Source organism: Cupressus sempervirens, chromosome 5, assembly GCF_028749045.1.
Source record: "Cupressus sempervirens isolate cs-2001-9-10 chromosome 5, ASM2874904v1, whole genome shotgun sequence".
In the NCBI taxonomy this organism is placed as follows: Eukaryota; Viridiplantae; Streptophyta; class Pinopsida; order Cupressales; family Cupressaceae; genus Cupressus; species Cupressus sempervirens.
Genome location: NC_143122.1, coordinates 458,978,329 through 458,997,477, shown reverse-complemented (window position 1 = coordinate 458,997,477; position 19,149 = coordinate 458,978,329). Strand labels below are relative to the sequence as shown.

General features: G+C 32.9%; 1 pseudogene; it reads left to right on the top strand.

The window, feature by feature from the left end:
* LOC149556762 (polyadenylate-binding protein 2-like) overlaps positions 1 to 18,762 on the top strand; it is a 46,934-nt pseudogene extending 28,172 nt beyond the window's left edge.
* The last annotated feature ends 387 nt before the right edge of the window (positions 18,763 to 19,149 follow it).

The following is a 19,149-nucleotide window of genomic DNA, read 5'->3' as shown; positions in this document are numbered from 1 at the left end:
ATCCCCCTATCTAGTTCTCCCTCTATCCCCCTCTATATTAAAAACATAGTCTCTCTCTCTCTCTCTCTCTCTCTCTCTCTCTCTCTCTCTCTCTCTCTCTCTCTCTCTCTCTCTCTCTCTCTCTCTCTCTGAATAAACCCCCTAATTACCCTCTTTCACATTCTCTCCCCTCCCTCATCTCATCATTTTGCATCTTCTCTTTCTCTCTCTCAAAGTTAATTAAACATAAATTATAATATCTAATATATTAGATAAATAATTATCAACATTTAATTAAGATTAGAGGTGAAGTTATAATTAAATTTAGATTTCAACTTAATTTAGTATTAGAGCCAAGTCTTAATTTTGTTGGGTAAGTTTCAATTTATTTAGGGTAATATTGTGATTTGAAACATTAATTGAAAAAATAGTAAATAATTTTATTTGAAAAATAATTATACATAATAAATTATAAATTAATATTTTCAAAAAATTGATGATCCATTTCTTTAATGAACTTATATTACATGTATATTCAATATTGAATTTCTTTTCTTTAAAATTTATTGTTCATAATATTCATATTACTTTTAAAGAACTCATTAATTATGATTAATAATGAAAACCAAGAAATTCTTATTAATAGAAAAATAAGTTGTTTCTATATTATTACTTTTTACATTTCTAGTTAAATATAATGATATTTCTAATAAAAAAACATAAAGAAAAAATAGAAACATCTTAATTATAATTTATAAAAATAAGAGGTGTCTATTTCCATATTTTATTTTTCTATTATTATTTTTAGACTAATATATTTTCAATTAATCTTTATTAAATAAATAATAATAATTTAGTTACAATTATAATCTTTTGGAAACACTCCGTCCCATTTATAATATTCCAATATTTGATCTTTTTTTAATCACACCCAATACTTTACAAAGAAATTTCAACTGTTTTAATCTGAAAATTTTGTGTGAATAACCAATGGTGATTCTATTTCATGCTCATAAAATAGAGCTGCAACTACATGTTTAAAGACCTAATTCCTCAATCTCGAGACATTTAAGGCAAAGAATATGTGCCATAAAATTTGATCATAAAATCATGGCACTAATCAATTTTATTCACCTATACCCAGTTGGTGTTAGAAATCAGCACTGATTATGCTCCAGATAGAATGCACCAAAAGTTGAAAAATAATTCTTTAGATCTCCGAAAACACAATGCATTTTTCTCAAATTTTTATTGTTTTCGATTATAGAGCATATAGATCATGAAGAACAAATGTCAAAAATTTCAACAAAATCAGTTGTGTTTTTTTTTAAAAAAAAATTTAAAATTTTGGTCAAAGGTGCATTTTGTCTGGAGGATAGCTACGCCCTTAGAAATCTGCATTTATGCATTTAATGTTGAGACTTGAAAGAACATGGAACCAATAAGAGCTAAAAACCATTAATTTTATGACTAATGCATTTTGGAATAACACTATTGAATTGACTCCCAAAATAAGATAGAAAACTATCTGTAATTTATTCTTGAAATTAGATTTGATTCACATAGAACCATCTGCATATCCAATTTGGTTAAAGCATATGAGTATGAAAATATCAAATGCATATCAATATATTTTCAAATCTATATTAATAAATCTGTGTAAATGACTCACTCTTGTATTGGTTTTCCAAAGATAATCAATGCCCAAACTTTGAGTCAATACCCAATATCATCTGTAGCAATTGAAACACAAAATGAGAATATAATAGGAATAAATTAAAGCTTTATTATTTGATTTCCAACTTACAAATCCATAATATTAACCAGCTGAATTCTATTATTGCACTCCTCAGTCAAATGGCTCTAGCTGTACATGCAAAGAGCCATCTTTCATCATAAATTGTCCTCTCTCTCTCTCTCTCTCTCTCTCTCTCTCTCTCTCTCTCTCTCTCTCTCTCTCTCTCTCTCTCTCTCTCTCTCTCTCTCTCTAACATATCCCTTTTGATCGATTTCCACCCTTTTATAATAACCCTTTCTTTAGGAGTTACACATCAATGAACTACTCGAACACGATTGTTTGAATTCCTATCTAATGCATCAATTACATATTTATACATCTTCAAAATTTTCTAATTTTTCAATGTTGTACTTTTACATTTTAAATTTAACATTATTGTGGAATTTTTAATTACTTTACATTGGGATTTAATACATGAAGTTTAATATATCTATGTATCGTTTCATGATTAGGTGCCCCTACACCAAAATCCTATTTCTATTTTAATTTGACTTTTCAATTTAATATTTTGAATATATCATTTATAAATTTATTTTCTATTTCTATTTGTTAATAATTATGATTGCCAAATGACATGACATATTTTAATTTGGCTTTAAATTTTTTTGTGAATGCCAAATGGCGTTTGCAATTTTAAATTAAATTTATTAAAATAAATATTTTTTATAACTCTCACCAAAATTTTTTTCTAGAATGTCAAATGATAATTCATATATTTATTTCAATTTTAATATTCAAATTTTTTTATAATTGCCATGCAATTTTTTTTCCTTATACAACATATTCCTTGACATATTCATGTGTTGGGATATTCTTCTGGCATTCTTTATGCCTCTTGGCATAACAAATGCCTAGCTATGACTTTTATCCATATGTTTTTATCAAAATATTTTAATTGACCAATTAGTAACAATTTCTACTATATGATATATTCATTAATAGATTGACTATGTGTTTATTCCAACTATTATTCTACAAAAAAAAATCCATTCTTAGAGGGGATATTACATGTTGCCAAGATGTATTGGAGAGAAGCAATTAGTATTGCAGTCTAGATTATGAGCTAGATACAAATGAAGAAAGGAATTGGCAAGACTCCCTATGAAATATGGTTTTTACATACTCCTAGTATAAATCATTTCAAAGTTTTTGGTAGCAGACGTTATATTAAGAGAGATGAATTCACAAGAAAGTTTGATCCCAAAAGTGACAAAGGTATTTGTTGGCTATTTTTGCCCCCATTCAGCCCATCACATATGATTGATCTGAGAGATTTTCAATGGGATGGATTCTTTGGTGGGTTAACATGTTAGTTGGTGGCTGGCCTTTCATGTTATCCCATTGTGCTATTTTGTAGAGGTCATTTTTAGTAGCCTGTAAAATAGTGAAAGCATATGTTGTTTCTTCCACCGGGCATTGGCAAAAGTGTCGACCATCAAATTAAAAGGTATTCATCTACAATTTTATTTTAATCATTTATTAGGAGATTTTTGGAGCATCTAGGTCATCCATTTTAAATAGAAATACCTACATCAACAGTCCACCACTTTTGAGGTAGATTTGATCTTTTCCACATGGGTAAACTCTATAGTTTACGTAGGTGGGTTAATGTGTGTGTTATCCCTACCCGTATTTATTGACAGTGGTGAAATTCGTTCTTTGACATCCAACAATGTCTCCAAGGACAATTCTTAAATATTGGATGAATATTGGACCTTGTTTGCATGATGCCAATGCATCTCCATGCCTCTTTAATGCATGGAATGATCAAATCTTTTGGATCAGATCTCCCTTATGGTTGGGTGCATTCATTTTTGGCTTTTCTATCATTTCAAATAGCAAGTTGCATTTCATGATTAGATTTTATTCTGATATTCATTATTGCTTTTTGTAAATATAACTCCAGTCTGGTTGGGGTTCAAACTTCATGTAAAGATCTAAGTTATGCCTGATCTATAAAGGAAAGTTGTGAATATTTTTTCTAGGTTATTCTCTAGTTCATTACAACAACATTATGCTCTGTATTTGTCATCCTTTTACCTTGCATGAATGAAAATATTAGCTTTACCTTATCTTGCTAGTCTAATACATTGTGCAATATCTTTCCTTGTATGGGTTATTTCTTTTTTGTTCTTTCATAATTGCACATCATGTGTAGCCTGCTATTGAATATTGTCTTGTGAACTTGTTTCCTTGTACCATCTCACTAGTTTTACCTTCATGTGAATTTTGAAAGAGTATATTTGAGCTAAGATTTGTGTATTTAAATGTTTTGATCATGTTTTGTGCATCTAAAAGTATAGTTAGTAACTGTGTTTCAATCTGGTACATCACCCCCTTTCCCTTTTAGCATTTAATTTCATGCATTCCTTCTCCCTTTTCCTCTTAAGTAGTAGTATAGATGCATCATGATTGTAAGGAAGTTGGCCTTCTCTAAATATTCAACCTCAAAGTGCAAGTCCCACACTTGAAGGTTGTTTCCATGTTACACAAGGTCGCTTGAGGGTCATACCTCAAGCAAGGGTGCATTTTGTGTCACTATTTTTTGGCATGGCTAGTGGGACAAGATTTCAGTTCATAAGTCCACTAGTTAGCGAGTTTGAAGATCCATTCATTGAGAAATTGGGTGTCTTTCTTAGTGCCATTGGCCTTTGGAGGCATTTTATCCAATACTATTGCGACTCTATGCATCTTTTGGTTTTAATAGACCAAGTGCAGGTACAATTTTCAATTTTTTATGTTTCTTTAGGATTTCTATGAAGTTATTTTCTTAAATGATTTATTATGGACTCCCTTCATAGAGATGTCTCCCACTTCCCCCATATCATGAAGAGGCTAGTCTTTAGCGCTCCTATTCCCCATCTAAGCCACATCTTGGTTATGGCCAACATGATTACCTAGATCACTAGGAGACTAATTTTACTCCAACCCATCACATCATTATGGCCATGAATATGTGAAAAATTTCCCCTCCAATTTCATCACAACCCAGGAGTTTCTAAAGAAACAAGAGATGAAGACGAAAATAGACCTCAGTTCAAAGATAGGTTGGCTCCAAGATCATTTAGATAATTTGGGATTCAAGTTTTCTAAACTTGGATTTTTTTTAAGCTATGTTGAAAATTTGTACCCAAATAAAGATTTTGGGGATTTTTCTTATGTTATGCTCATTATAACTTCTTGGATTAAGGATTACAAGGAGATGTGGGAGAGAAAACCTTATGTTTACAGCATGGTGTCTAAGGATTTTGACATTTTTAATGAATCTCACCATACCCTCCTTAGGTTGCAGTAGGAGGAAGAATTAAGACAAAGGAAATATGAGGGGAGGTAAGGCTCAAGCTTTCCCAAATGCGAGAAGTTGAAGCACAACAACCACAAAGGAGAAAGTTTTCTAGCTTTAGACAAAGCAATCCTCCTTAGATTTCCATTTCAAGCTACCCTAAATCTCAGCCTATACTTCAAAAACCTCCCCATGTTGATGATGGTGAGCCCTCAAATGATTATTTCCCCTTCTTCATTGTTGATGAAGTGGACATGCCTTTTCCCACATCAAAGACAAAACAAGAGAAGCTGGTAATTGAAGAACATGTGTTGCAATAGTGATTCAAGGAGGAAAAGCATAATGAGATTGTTCCTATCCTTGAGGGACAAAATTTGTCTTTTGAGCCTATGGTGGAACTTGAGGGCCTACTGCAAAAAGAAGAAAAGATAGACCAACTGTTGCAGTAAGAAGTCTCCCATGATATGATAACAAGAGGAGAGCACACTACCACCCATAACATCAGAGCCAACCCTTGTTGGTCATAAGGATTTCAAGGTTGCAGAGCACAACAATGTGGTCAAGGATAATTTCTTAAACTTGGAGCCATCAAGAGGATTCCCCATAAGGCATCTAGCTCCACAATAATGCATGTTTCCCTTGGTTATGTTTACTCTTGAACATGTGGGTGAGTATCAAAAGAAGGAGCAAGTGTTTCTTGCTCAAGATCAAGGTGTTCTAGTGTTGGAAAGCTTCACCATTTTCAACATTGGGAAGGGTTTCCATGCAACAATATGTCTTTCATGCTTGCTGCTATTTTTAGTTGCCCACGTGCATGAAAGAAAAAACCATCTTGTAAGAAAGTGTAGTGTTGTCACAAAAGCTTGCACCCTTGTCCAAAGTTTTTACCTAAGGACAACCTTGTGAAACATGGAAACAACCTCCAAGCTGTGAGACTTGAAATCAAGATGCACTTAAAGTACTCTTGAAGAGAAAAGGGAGAAGGAATATATGAAAGTAACTACCTAATCTATTCTAAGGAGGTGATGCACCAAAATAGGGTGTTCACACCAATCTCTGCCCATACATGCACAATACCATTAACACAAAATACCAAAGATATAGGGATTCAGACTTGCTTTAATCTATTAGCTACATATAGACCAGATAACCAAATGAATGACACAAAGAGATACATAAATGTAGATTATAGATATCCACAGTACATCGAAGAGAGGCAGAAAGCCTGCACAATACATTAATGGCTGAAGGATATAAGACAATATGTCATATAATTTAGAGGCAAAGCGGGAATTCACAGTAGCATGTTGGGGCAATACTAGAGAAACATAGAAGATCTGACCCTAAGAAAGAGTACAACATTTTCTTTTATAGTGTAAGCCTAACTTAGATAGCTTTCACCCTAAGATAAAATTCAACCACTAAAACCAAATCTATAGAGAATAATCACTGCAAAATTGGAAAAGATCTGATCACAACGCAAATCCATATGCGAAAAGATCACTTCTTCACCAAACAAAGTTTTGAGAGGTCAAGAACAATGATCATTAACTTCTGACAGAGTAAATGGATCAACTGATGGTGATGGAGTGTTCCTTTGCATTTCTTAGACCCAAGGAACGATGAAACTAGTTACAGGAGATCATAAATATCAGATTCATCATCAAGGACCTATTTTTGTTGTCATCAACTTGCCAAATTAGTCTTGTTACTTGGTCAACTAAAGTAAACCATTAAGCCTTTCCACATGGACCAAACATCTCTTACCATTCTACTACTCTACCAGCATTCGATCTTATATCTTATGTTTGACTGCCTATGATCACAACTTCACCACCACCTTTCTTCAATAACAGTTCTTGCTTGCGAAATTGTGAGCCATTGGTTATTGATGCTTTACAACTTGCCCCTAAAATTTTCCATTAACCACTGTGACCCTATGAAGGTTGAGATTCTGGCCGTATCCACATCGTTGCCTCCTTAACCTGAGGTTCACCTTCTAACCTTGTGACCAAGTGAAACAAGGGAAATCGCTTGATCACAACTCTTACCTTATCTTCTTCTTAACCTATTGTGACCATGCACTGGCTGTAGATTAGAAAGATCTAATAGTGAAAAATTTATTCTTAAAAAATTGAAGACTTTCCCTTTCCACACTGTCATGACTTAAACCACAGTATGTCAATATAACCTTGCCATTAGGTGAAAACAAAGAAAACACACCTTCACCACTCTGACCTTGGTTAAGCACTTAACCAACCATGACTACGTGAATTGCATGGTTGCGACTAGAAATGTTCTAAGGCATGACATGAAATAAAAAATATAGCTAATATTAAATTATTTCATAAAAACCCTAAGTGACCGTTGAATGGATTATTTTTTGAATTTGATTTTTTGGTGGGAGGACATTTTTGGCTAATATTTCTGGCAATTTAGAGGGGATGCAAGCCTACTTGGCATAAGACCAGTGACCACAAAAAGATCCATTAGGCTATGGAGTCTTTGAATCTTGAAAGAAAAACTTATCTATTTCATCACCTTTGCCGCATTTGGAGCTATAAAACATGCCCTTCTACCTCTACAACTCTACAAAATTGGAACCAAAACTCTTTGCTACAAAAAAAACAAAACATGTGCCCGTGCACTTCTTGGAAAATAGGAAAGACTAGGAAGAAAAACTAACCAATTATACATGAACATTTATTCCTATCAGAAATAAGGCTTGAGATATATTCCATTAACTGGAATAGGCAAGATTTCACCATTAGGCTGCTTAACTAGAAAGCATTGGCTTGCTTGCAACTGATGATTACAAAGGAACCACTCCATACGACATCAAATTTTGAGTGTCTCCCTACTTTTTCTCTGTATGCATCCCACTTCAACAGAAGATCACCCTCTCTGAAAATTCTAGATTTAGCTTTCTTATCAAAGTTCCTCTTCATCATTTGCTAATGTATTTCTAAAGTTTGTGTGGCCTGATTCCTTTTCTCTTCCAGCTCCATCAAATCTTCCATTCTTATAGACATGGCATAATTTTCAATAAGTTCCAATTGATGATCTAGCTCAAGGGTAGGAAACTCCAATGGGATAGGAAGTCTAGCTTCCTTGTCATATACTAACATGAATGGAGAATTTCCAATAGCCCTTTTAGGTGTTATTCTGTCAGCCTACAGGGCAGTTCTTAATTTATGATGGCAACACCTTTGATTATCTTCAATAGTTGTAGTGCCTACCCTCGTTCACATCTTTTCTAGACTTATTGTTATCAGACTATGTAGACTAGTTTTATGTTGATGGTTTAGTGGTGTTGTTTTGACACTATCAGATATTATGATAAGGATTCAGTTGATATATGATGAGATCATTTAGACTTTACATTTCATGTATGTATGATGATCATTACATCGTTTTCAGTTATTAATGATGATTAGTTAGATGGTTTATTATCTCATGTGTTTTATTATGGTTACTTACCCCATACTTGCATGTGTATGATGTGCGTGTTTTCTTATTGTATGGCATTTTTGATGTGGTTAAGGAAGGGAGTCGTAGTCACCTGCTTAGTCGGGATCTACACGATGCACCACTTCCTGCCATTTTCTGTTTAGCTTAGCATTATATATTGTATGTACATGCATGGTTTTTCTGCAGGTTGCAAGTATCGGGTATCGACTTTCCTGAATTGCCAAGATGAGCGTACCCTATTATACTATCTCAATGATAAGAGAAGGGAGATAAATCCTCAAGTCCAAATCCCAAACCTAAAAACCATTTGTCCTAGTGAGTTAGGACAAGTATCAAAGTTGAATACCCACCGAATGTGTTAGATGACATATTTCGTGATTTTAACCCTTTAGATTTATTTTGTATGATTTGTTCTATGATGGGTTTTCATATTTTATCTTGGAGGTCTATGGTGAATTTTCCATTAATTAAGTCTTAACAAATAGATTTAATTAATAAATTATTTATTTGAGAAGATTAATAAAATATCATGATCTTTGATATTTTGATTGTAATGTGAATTATTGGGAAAAAGGAATTAAATACAAGAAAATTAGAAATTAAAATTAATAATAATTATAAAATAATAATAAAGTAATAAAAATAATAATAATAATAAAAGTTATAAAAGATTAAAATAAAAGTTATAAAATTTAAATAGAAATTATTGGAGTTATAAGCTTGCATGAGAATTAACATGTGTCAACAACATGGGGGTTAGTGCATCAATTAAGCACAAGGTGTCTACAATTCTATGACTCATCAAAAAGAATTGGAAAAGACCCATGCTTAGTTGGTGACACCTTTCAGCGGTTTCAAAAAGCATTCCAAAGGTTTCTTGAGAGCTCTTTGTATTCAGGCATTCATAGAAGCTTAGGGAGAGGGTGGAGAGCAATTGGAGCATTGGAGGACTCAAGAACTCTAAAGAAGGGAGCTTGCTCTGCGGGTTTTCTGAGGAAGAGCGAATTAGCATTAGAATCCGGGTAGATTCTTGTGATTTTACTTATGCTATTTCCGCATCATGCATTCTTGTCTTCATCGTGTCTGTTATATGTGTCTGAAACTTCTTTATGATTGAATCTATAATTTGAAATTGGAATCTAGATATGCTATTTGGTTGAGAAGAAAACAATAGAAAAACCCTAGATCCAATTAAGGAGAAATAATTAGATATGAACCGGATTTGTGTTCGAATTTATATTAAATTAGAAAGACAAGATTTGGAATTAAAATAGAAATTTTATGGTGAAAATTCAAATGATTAGATGTAATCTTTCTATCAATTATATTTTTAGATGCGTATGAATAAACCCTTTTATGGTTAAATTTAGAGAACAATTATTTTAAGAAAAAAAATTTAATTCATCACAAACTGCCCTGTCGCTGCCCCTTGGATAGACCCGAACTCAGTCATTCATAACTTTTTATTGTGATCAAATTTATTCGATTGCTCCAGTCAGAATTGGTGCGACTTGGCCCTCTCCAACATATTTCAATTTCAGCTCGATCCAACGGTTCATTAGAGAGATATGGCCATCGTACTAAGATTTTTTTATTCAAAGACAAATATTTCTCCATTTCCCATAACCAAGAGTTCTTTATGCTAAAACTTCACAAGAAAAAATAATATACCAAAGCATGGAATGGATTAAAGATATTATTGCAATCTTCCCTTATTAGAATCTTATTAATATGCATTAGTTTTATATGGTTTATTATTTAATCTAATTAAATCAAATTTAATTAAGATTAGTTAATAGTAGAAGAAGTGTAATTAATTATTAGTCAATCTAAGTAAATGGATTTTTAAATAAGAGAAAATTTAAAGAAAAGAGATTTTAATATAGTGAAATTTTTATAATGTATATTGAATACTATTTAATATATATTAAACAATTTTAGAGTTGTTTAATGAAGATGATAATGTTAAGAATTTGGAGATTATTCATGTTAAAATCTACAATGAGTCTTATTGGTTGGTGATAGAGATCTTTTTCAAACAACGTTTATATAGACAAAATATTATTAGTACAATTAGCAAATGGAGTCTAGTAGTTTTGAGGAGAAACTTTTATCTATCAAACAAATACATGGGTTGGGAATACGCAAACTGAGACTTCTAAATTCAAATTTTAAAACTTAGCAAAACCAAAACATGTGTTCGCATTGTGTATTCTATATGCTTCTTGTTTTGGGTTTTGGGTTAACTAGTGTTGACCAGTCCTAGGTTGTTACCAGAGGCTCGGGGGTTATGAGATGTGTTGGCATGTTGATCTTATTTGGTCTCGATCTTTATAAGCCCAACCATGGTAATGTGATTGTATGCTCTATGAAATGTTTGTATTTACTGTTTGTATTTGTTCATCAATCTTCATGTGTGAAGCTGAGATGTATGCGTATGAGACACTTGAGCTAATCATTTTTGAGTTATCAATCAGTTATCCTTGATTATTTTCTAGTCGCCATGATGAGACTGAGATGTGGATTTATTCTTGATGATGTCATGTTGTGACATGTTTGACTCAACCATTTTTGGAGTCTTCGATCAGTATGATTGAGATATATATTTTGGTTATTGAGAACCATTGGATACTTTGATTATCAGTGATACTTCAGTTGCCAATAGAGAGCTGTTGTGTTCATGTTTTTCTATGGATGTTTGCTCATGGAGATTTGATGTTTTTATGCATATTTGATGATTTTATGGATTATCTTTTGCGATTTTGAGATTTATGAGTCCATGAGCATTAGGGTAGGATATCTGCATGTAGTGACGGGAAGTGGCTTGCAATGGGGGCCGGGGCCCTAAGAGGCTGCCAGGGTAACTCATTGTAAGTTGGATTAATAAGTGATAACATTCACACCTAATACTAACAAAATGAACCTAAAAAGATAATTGTTTTGTTCTCGCCCATGCCTTGAGTGCTTGTACAGGCTAGGATGGGAGTAGTGAGACGCATGGTTGCGACCTTGCATTCCGTAGTATGCCTCGTCAGTATGAGAGGATACTAGTGGCCACATGAAATCAGTATGGACTCGTGGAGTTTAGCTAACTGCTAGGGTAACTTGTACGTGATAATTGCAATGACACTTTCCCACTTGCATAGTAGGTTCCTACATGTCATTGTGTGCCTCTGGGAAGTAGATGTCAGTTTCGTGATTGGAACCCTTGAGTTAGTATACTTTTAGGATTCATGGACTATAGAGATTTGTGCTATGTGTTATGGATAGCCTGTTTGGGACTTGAGATTATCTCCTCAGCACGGTGGGAGTGGACCACTTAGGTACCACGCAGTCGGGTGGTAGTGTATTTTCCACTCTTATCATTTGAGATTCATTGAGGCATCGTGGCTGATGCATCCTTCGTGATGGTGGATATGTATCCTTTTTCATTGATGATTAGCATATGTTAGATGATGTTATCTTATGCTTATATTTGCATGTTAGATTACTTTCTACATATGATGTTGTAGGAGTGACATTCCTACTATGTTATTACCGGTGATCTCTTCGGTGATTTGGGATGTTACGCACGGAGGGATGGCTAGGGCCCACGATGGTCTAATGATGCTATTAACGGTTGGGAGGAACCGTGCACTTAGTTTATTTTGTTTGATCTTTATGATGGATGTATATGTCTTCTATGATGATGTATCATGTGATTGTCTTTGATGTATCATGGATTAGAATAGGATGATGTGCCTTATTTCACATATGTATATTCTTTTAAGCTTTCATACCCTGTGACATGTACAGTGGATGATTGAGCATTTGGAAATGTAATGTATGAACATTGGACTTATCATTATTATTTCATGTGGTTGTTGTACTAGATGGATTCATGTATGTAATTCAACGTTAAGGGATCTTAAAGAATGTAATCTGTTATGTATATTATGTTTACTTTTCAGACGGACATTGCTATTGCTTCCATTATTGTGAATAAGTTATGTATGGTATTTACTTTCATGTAAAAAAAAAATAATGTTACCAAACTTAGTGAAATTCTAGGTTAATTCTTTGGATCCCTTGGCAGGGCATTACAATAGTCCTCTTGATGATTCTAATCAAATTCTTATTGGATGACTTAGCCAAACCATTATCTTGAGGGTAGTAATTGGAAGATGTGCTCAAGTGAATGCCATGATCAATTGCCCATGCACAAATCTGAGCTCCTACAAATGATTTGGCATTATATGATATTATGGTGGAAGGAGCACTGAACCTTGTAATAATTCCATTAAGGAATTCCACCACCAAAGCTTTTGTATAATCCTTTAAGGCTACTACCTCTGTCCACCTTGTAAAGTAATCTGTTGCAGCCAAAATCCACCTATGACCAGAGCTAGAAGGTGGATTAATAGGACCAAAAAAATCTAATCCCCATTGGGCAAAGTGTTGATCGACCTGGATGGGGTGAAGTGGAAGGGCTATAAGTCTTTGATTACCTGAGAAGAAAGCACACTTTTCACACTTCCTAATATGTCTATGGCAGTCATGGACACTTGTACATTTTGGAAAATATGTGACTATGTGACTAAGCTTTTTAGTCACACCACTAAAAGTTTTAGTTAGCTAACTAAAACTAATCACATTCTAGTATATTTTTGAAATTTACAAATATAATTGACTAAGTTGATCACTAAGTAAAATCACAAGATCAACCAAATATAAATGACTAAATAAATGATTGGATAATTAGTAACCCAAATACAAGTGACTAAATTAACTTACCTAATAAATGACTTAATAAGTGACTCACAAATAATTAGGCATTTGTACTTTCTCTTGTCACTTTTTCTAAGGTTTATTTATTAATGGATTAAGTTAATTTTATTTTCCATAGTCCATTCATGGCCCTTGGAGTTTCTCTTTCTCATATTAATTGTGATTTCACCTTCCATCTTCTGGAAAAGCAGTACACTTTGTTGAATGGCTTAGGAGATTTTATTCGATGGTCATCTGGAACATAACTTTTTCTTTTAGAGGATGATGTCGTTATTCAAAAACATTATAATGTTATGATATTATGGGCTATTTAATTATGTATTAATTAGTTTCAAACAATTATAAGAATTAGTTAGGCAATGAGTAGTTCCACTTATTAGGTCTTTCAAATAAATTGATCAAGAAAAATAATATAATATAGTCATATCATCTCCAATCACACTCCTCCTTAAAAGAGATATTTTAAGATAAAATAATTTAATTTAAATATTTAAATTACTACTTTGATTATTATAAAGAAACTTAGATTATTCTTTAAAGTTAAAACTCAGTACCATAAATAATAAAATTTGTAAAAACTATCACAATTAATTAATATCTATTATTATAAATAAAAATTATCTTTGATATTTATTTTCTATAATCATTAAAAACTAAAAAATTGAAGACACCTTATTATAGATCTACTATGAGAAAAAAGAATACATTATCACTATTTAACCATTGTTCTCTATAAATATGTATGCATTATCATTTGTCTATCAATACTCATTATATAACAATTGCAATTAAACTATATAAAAATTATTATAATTTATATTTATTATTTTAAATAAAACTAAAAATATTATTATTGATTTTTCTTTGAGCAAAGAGGGAAGACACGACACTTCAATTTTTGTGGCATGAGATGGGAGAGAGTGATCATTTTCATATGGGCAGGAACTCAAGCGCTTGATCTTTTTACTCCATCAATAGAGGGGATTCAACCAATTTGCCCTCTTCTAATCCTTGCAAGGCTAAAGCTAAAATAATGGTAAGATGCTAGAGTTTAATTTTCTAATTACATTAATTTTTCTTGTTTATTTGATTATGATATGGTCATGTTGATGTGGTGACTAACAAGAATATGTTCCTATGCCTATAAATACATCAAGTTATTTGAACATGAATGTATGTAGGTATATTTTTAATTTCTCTTATCTTCGATCAATCACCTTGAATATTCACCTTTTTTATTTTTAATCCAAGTTCACATTTGTCTACTTTGGGTCCCAATTGCGCTTCTTCTCACCAAATATCACTTCTACATAATGTACTTGGCTTTATCTCAAACATCAATGTCCAAGTTCCCATAGAAACACTTAAGCAATAGACCTGCATTAAAACTGATATTGGGAATATGAATAATGTCTAGATCTGTAAGTGGGCGTGTTATTGTAATCTATAGTAGTTTGAAACTTTGATGCTCTTCACTCTGCTTGTGTACTATTTTGAAGGAATATTAGTGAAGTGCAAAAATAATTGTTGATTAGAATAGTTTTGGGTTTGTCCAGGTTGCAATTATTTGTCTGGGCTATTTATACTATTTTTATGTATGTTATTGGTAGAGGTCATCACAGACATGTTTTACGTGCAACTTCCATAGATGACCACTAAGTGGAACAAATAGCTACAAACATGAAAACATGCACATGGTCAATTTGTTTGATCCTTGAATGGAAATTGAAGGCACCTAACATAAGGTTTATCTAAATTCTCCCAAAAAGTGTCATTTTATTCTGAATACCACATCAGTCTCACCTATGCATCTACATAGAAATCATCCTGCATTTTGTGCATTTTAAGGTTATTTTTAATTGTTGAATTTCCATAGTTCATGTAATGGTAAATTCGTCAGTGAATCATCGAAATCTTATGTTCGTAACCCTCTTCTAGTAGCGCACACTTCATCAATGAAGTTACTTAGTTATGTGATTTGTCCTTGTAGATCAAAATTATAACATTGTGTCCCTTAAAATTTCCCCTTTAAAAAATATGATATTTAGGAGCACTTGACAAAGTTGCATGTGCATCCTTGAATATTCACCCTTTCCCCTTGAATGTTCACCTTTTCTATTTTTAATCCAAGTTCACATTTGTCTACTTTGGGTCCCAATTGTGCTCCTCTCACCATATATCACTTCTATATAATGTACTTGGCTTTATCTCAAATAGAAGTGTCCAAGTTCCTGTAGAAACACTTAAGTAGTAGACCTACATTCATACTAACATTGGGAATATGAATATTAATGTCTAGATCTACCAGTGAGTGTGTTATTGTAATTTGTAGTAGTTTGAAACTTTGATGCACTTCACTCTACTTGTGTACTATTTTGAAGTAATATGAGTGAAGTGCAAAAATAACTATTGATTAGAATAGTTTTGGGTTTGTCTAGGTTGTAGTTGTTTGTTTGGTCTATTTATACTATTTTTCTGTATGCTATTGGTAGAGGTCATCACAGATATGTTTTACACAACTTCCATAGATGACTATTGAGTGGAACAAATAGCTACAAACATGCACATGGACAATCTTCTTGAGCCTTGAAGGGAAACTCAAGGCACCTAATAGAAATTTTATTGAAATCTCCCAAAGAGTGCCATTTTACTCTGAATACCACATTAGTTTCACCTGTGTCCACATAGAAATTATCTTGCATCTCATGCCTTTAAAGGCCATTTTTTACTATTGAATTTTCATAGTTCATGTAATGGTAAAATTGTCAGTGAATCAGCAAAATCTTCTATTCATAACCCTTTTCTAGCAGCTCACGCTTCATCAATGAAGTTACTTATTTATGTGATTCGCCCTTGTAGGTCGGAATTATAACATTGTGGCCCTTCAAGTTTTCCCTTCAAAAGTAATGATATTTAGGGCCCTTCATATTTGGTTAAGGATCTACTCATTTGTACATAAAAAAAATAGTTTGATGATTAAATATGTTTTGGATAGTTAGAATAGTCAATCAGTTTGTGCATACTTTAACTAGGGGAAGTTTTACTACTTGTTTTAATTTTTCCATCATTTAGAAATGGAAATTTCCTAAAACTCCAACAAAGGGTTTTGTTGGCATGTGCCCATCATTGCAACTCTAAGTTTGTATTCAATAATCATAAAATATATGTAGGATTTGGTAGCTTTAGCAGTTACTTTGAGGCATAATACCAAGCCCAAAGGTATCATATGTATTAGATTGCCTAGGAGTTGCATCTTGATTTCCTTCATCAAGGTGCATTGCACCATAGGAATGAATGTGGTAATTTACCTAATTTGAATATATCACATGCCTCTTAAAGTTTGAATTGGCATCTTTTCTATGAAGGGCCCAAAGACTATTTTATAGATCCTTAACCAAAGCTTGTTTATGTATCTATTACTAAATGTTTATTATTGTAATTGACAACACAGTTTCCATAACATGTTTAACCACTTGTTTTTGCATGTTATTCATTTCCAAAAATTGTAACCAAGTTCCTTTCCTTGAGAACACTTAAATGCATTGATATTTGTAGTTCGATTGTGATTTATGATATGTTAAATAAAATTCAAGTATTTTTTGCATTTGCAGCAACTTGTGCTCTAGAGATTTTGAATTATATTGGTGTTAATGGTAAGCCAATGAGAGTAATGTTTTCCCATTGTGATCCAAGCATTCAGAAGAGTAGCTTTGCAAAAATCTTCATCAAGGTGAATATGTTACACCAAAATTTTAACCTAGATTGTAGGTTTTTATTTATTTTTCTTGCTATGACATAATAGTTCAAAATTTGTGTGTTAATCTTAAAGTTATTTTTTTTCAAAATCTCGACAAAAGTATAGATAATAGAGGATTATATGATACATTCTCTACTTTTGGGATCATTCTTTCTTACAAAGTGGCTACAGATAATAATGGCCAGTCCAAAGGTTATGGTATTGTCCAATTTGAGCAAGAAGAGGTAGCACAAAGTGCCATTGAAAATTGAATGGCTTGTTTCTTAATGGAAAGAAGGTCTATGTTGGCTTGTTTGTGAGATGACAAGAAAGAGAACGATCAATGGGTACTCCCAAGTTTAGCAATGTTTTTGTGAAAAACTTTTCTAACGTGACTATAGATGAAGACTTGCAAAATATTTTTAGTAAATTTGGCCCCATCAGTAGTGCAATTATTTTGAGGGATGTGGATGGAAAATCCAAAGGCTTTGGATTTGTTAATTTTTAAAATATAGATGATGTAGCTAATGTTGTTGAGAGTTTAAATGGAAAAACTTTTAATGATGATAAGGAATGATATGTTAGAAGGACACAGAAATAGGTTGAAAGGGAGGCAGAATTTGAAAAACAAGTTTGAATAAGAGAGGAAGGCAAAAATGGAAAAAAAAACCAAGGTGCTAATTTGTATCTGAAAAATTTGGATGATTCCATTGATGATGAAAAGCTAAGAGAATTGTTTTTAAAATTTGGCACCATAACATCTTGCAAGGTATGTCTTCTCATGACTATGATGTTGTTAAGGTTTTGCCCATTTTATTATTTTCTTGTGGATTACATTGTGGTTAAATTCAGCTCCTATAGCTTCTCATGGAAAAACATTCTAGTTTTTTTGTGCATTTAATTTCTTAACATCATGCCACTATTTTTAGGTTGTGAGGGACTCCCAAGGTCAGAGCGAGGTATCTAGGTTTGTGGATTTTTCTTCTCCAGAAGAAGTCATGTGTTGTAAGATGTTATTTATTATCATGTTAGATGTTTTGTTTGAATTCATAGTATCTAACTAGATTTTCCTGTTTGCTATCTACTGCAGCATGGCCTAGTTTTGAATGTGATGTATTTGTCATGAATTGTAGGTTGTTGAGATGAGTGGAAAGATAGCTGGAAGAAAACCTCTTTATGTTACATTGGCTCAAAGAAAACTAGAGAGAAGGGTGAGACTATAGGTATGTAGAGTTCTTATGTTAGAAAATTCAAGATGCCCATATTGATTTGCTAGATGCATAGAAGATTCAAGTGCTTGCAAAAAATGTAAATGCTTGATTTGTTGTCATGCTAGGCTCAAATTGCTCAGATGAGAGCTCCTATTGGAGTTACTCCTGCAATACCAACTTTATCACCATATCATCTTGGTGCTCTAATGCTTGCCCCACAACAACTATTCTATGGTCAGGGTCCTCATGGCTCGATTCCTCCATAGGTTAGTAAATGGGATTGGTAGTACTTTAATTTTGATTCACATGGAGTTACTTTGGCTAGATATTCCCTAATTCTTGTAATTCCTTGCAGCCTACAAGTTTTGGTTATTAACAACAATTGTTACTTGGGATTTTCTCTGGAATGACACATATGCAAACTTTTATGCTACCATTTCAATTACAGAGGCAAAGCCAACAATGACAAAGAATGGGTGGAAGGCCGAGGGGTGATTTACAACAGATTCAACAATAATAACAACAATAGGTATTTGGTGCATTTGTATTTCCTAGACTTGATAAACTATTAATAACTCATGCTTCTTTGAGTTCTAATCATATGGGGAATGAAACATGGACAACTTAGAATACTCTCAAGACTTAGAAGCTTTACCTAAGAAACCAAAGTTTGTCAAGACTCACTGCCATCCAACCTTTACTGGTGTAGCCTACACTATTGCATATTCACCATCTTCTAAAGCAAGGCCAATACATCTTGAGCCCATCATCAACATGGAAATTTATCTGCTACACTACTAGATCATTGCCTAGTTGGCTTGCTGATTGATATTCTTATGTGATGTTTTATTGGGATTTATTTGCATATTTTTTAGTGAACATTTATCGACTCAAATTTATGGAT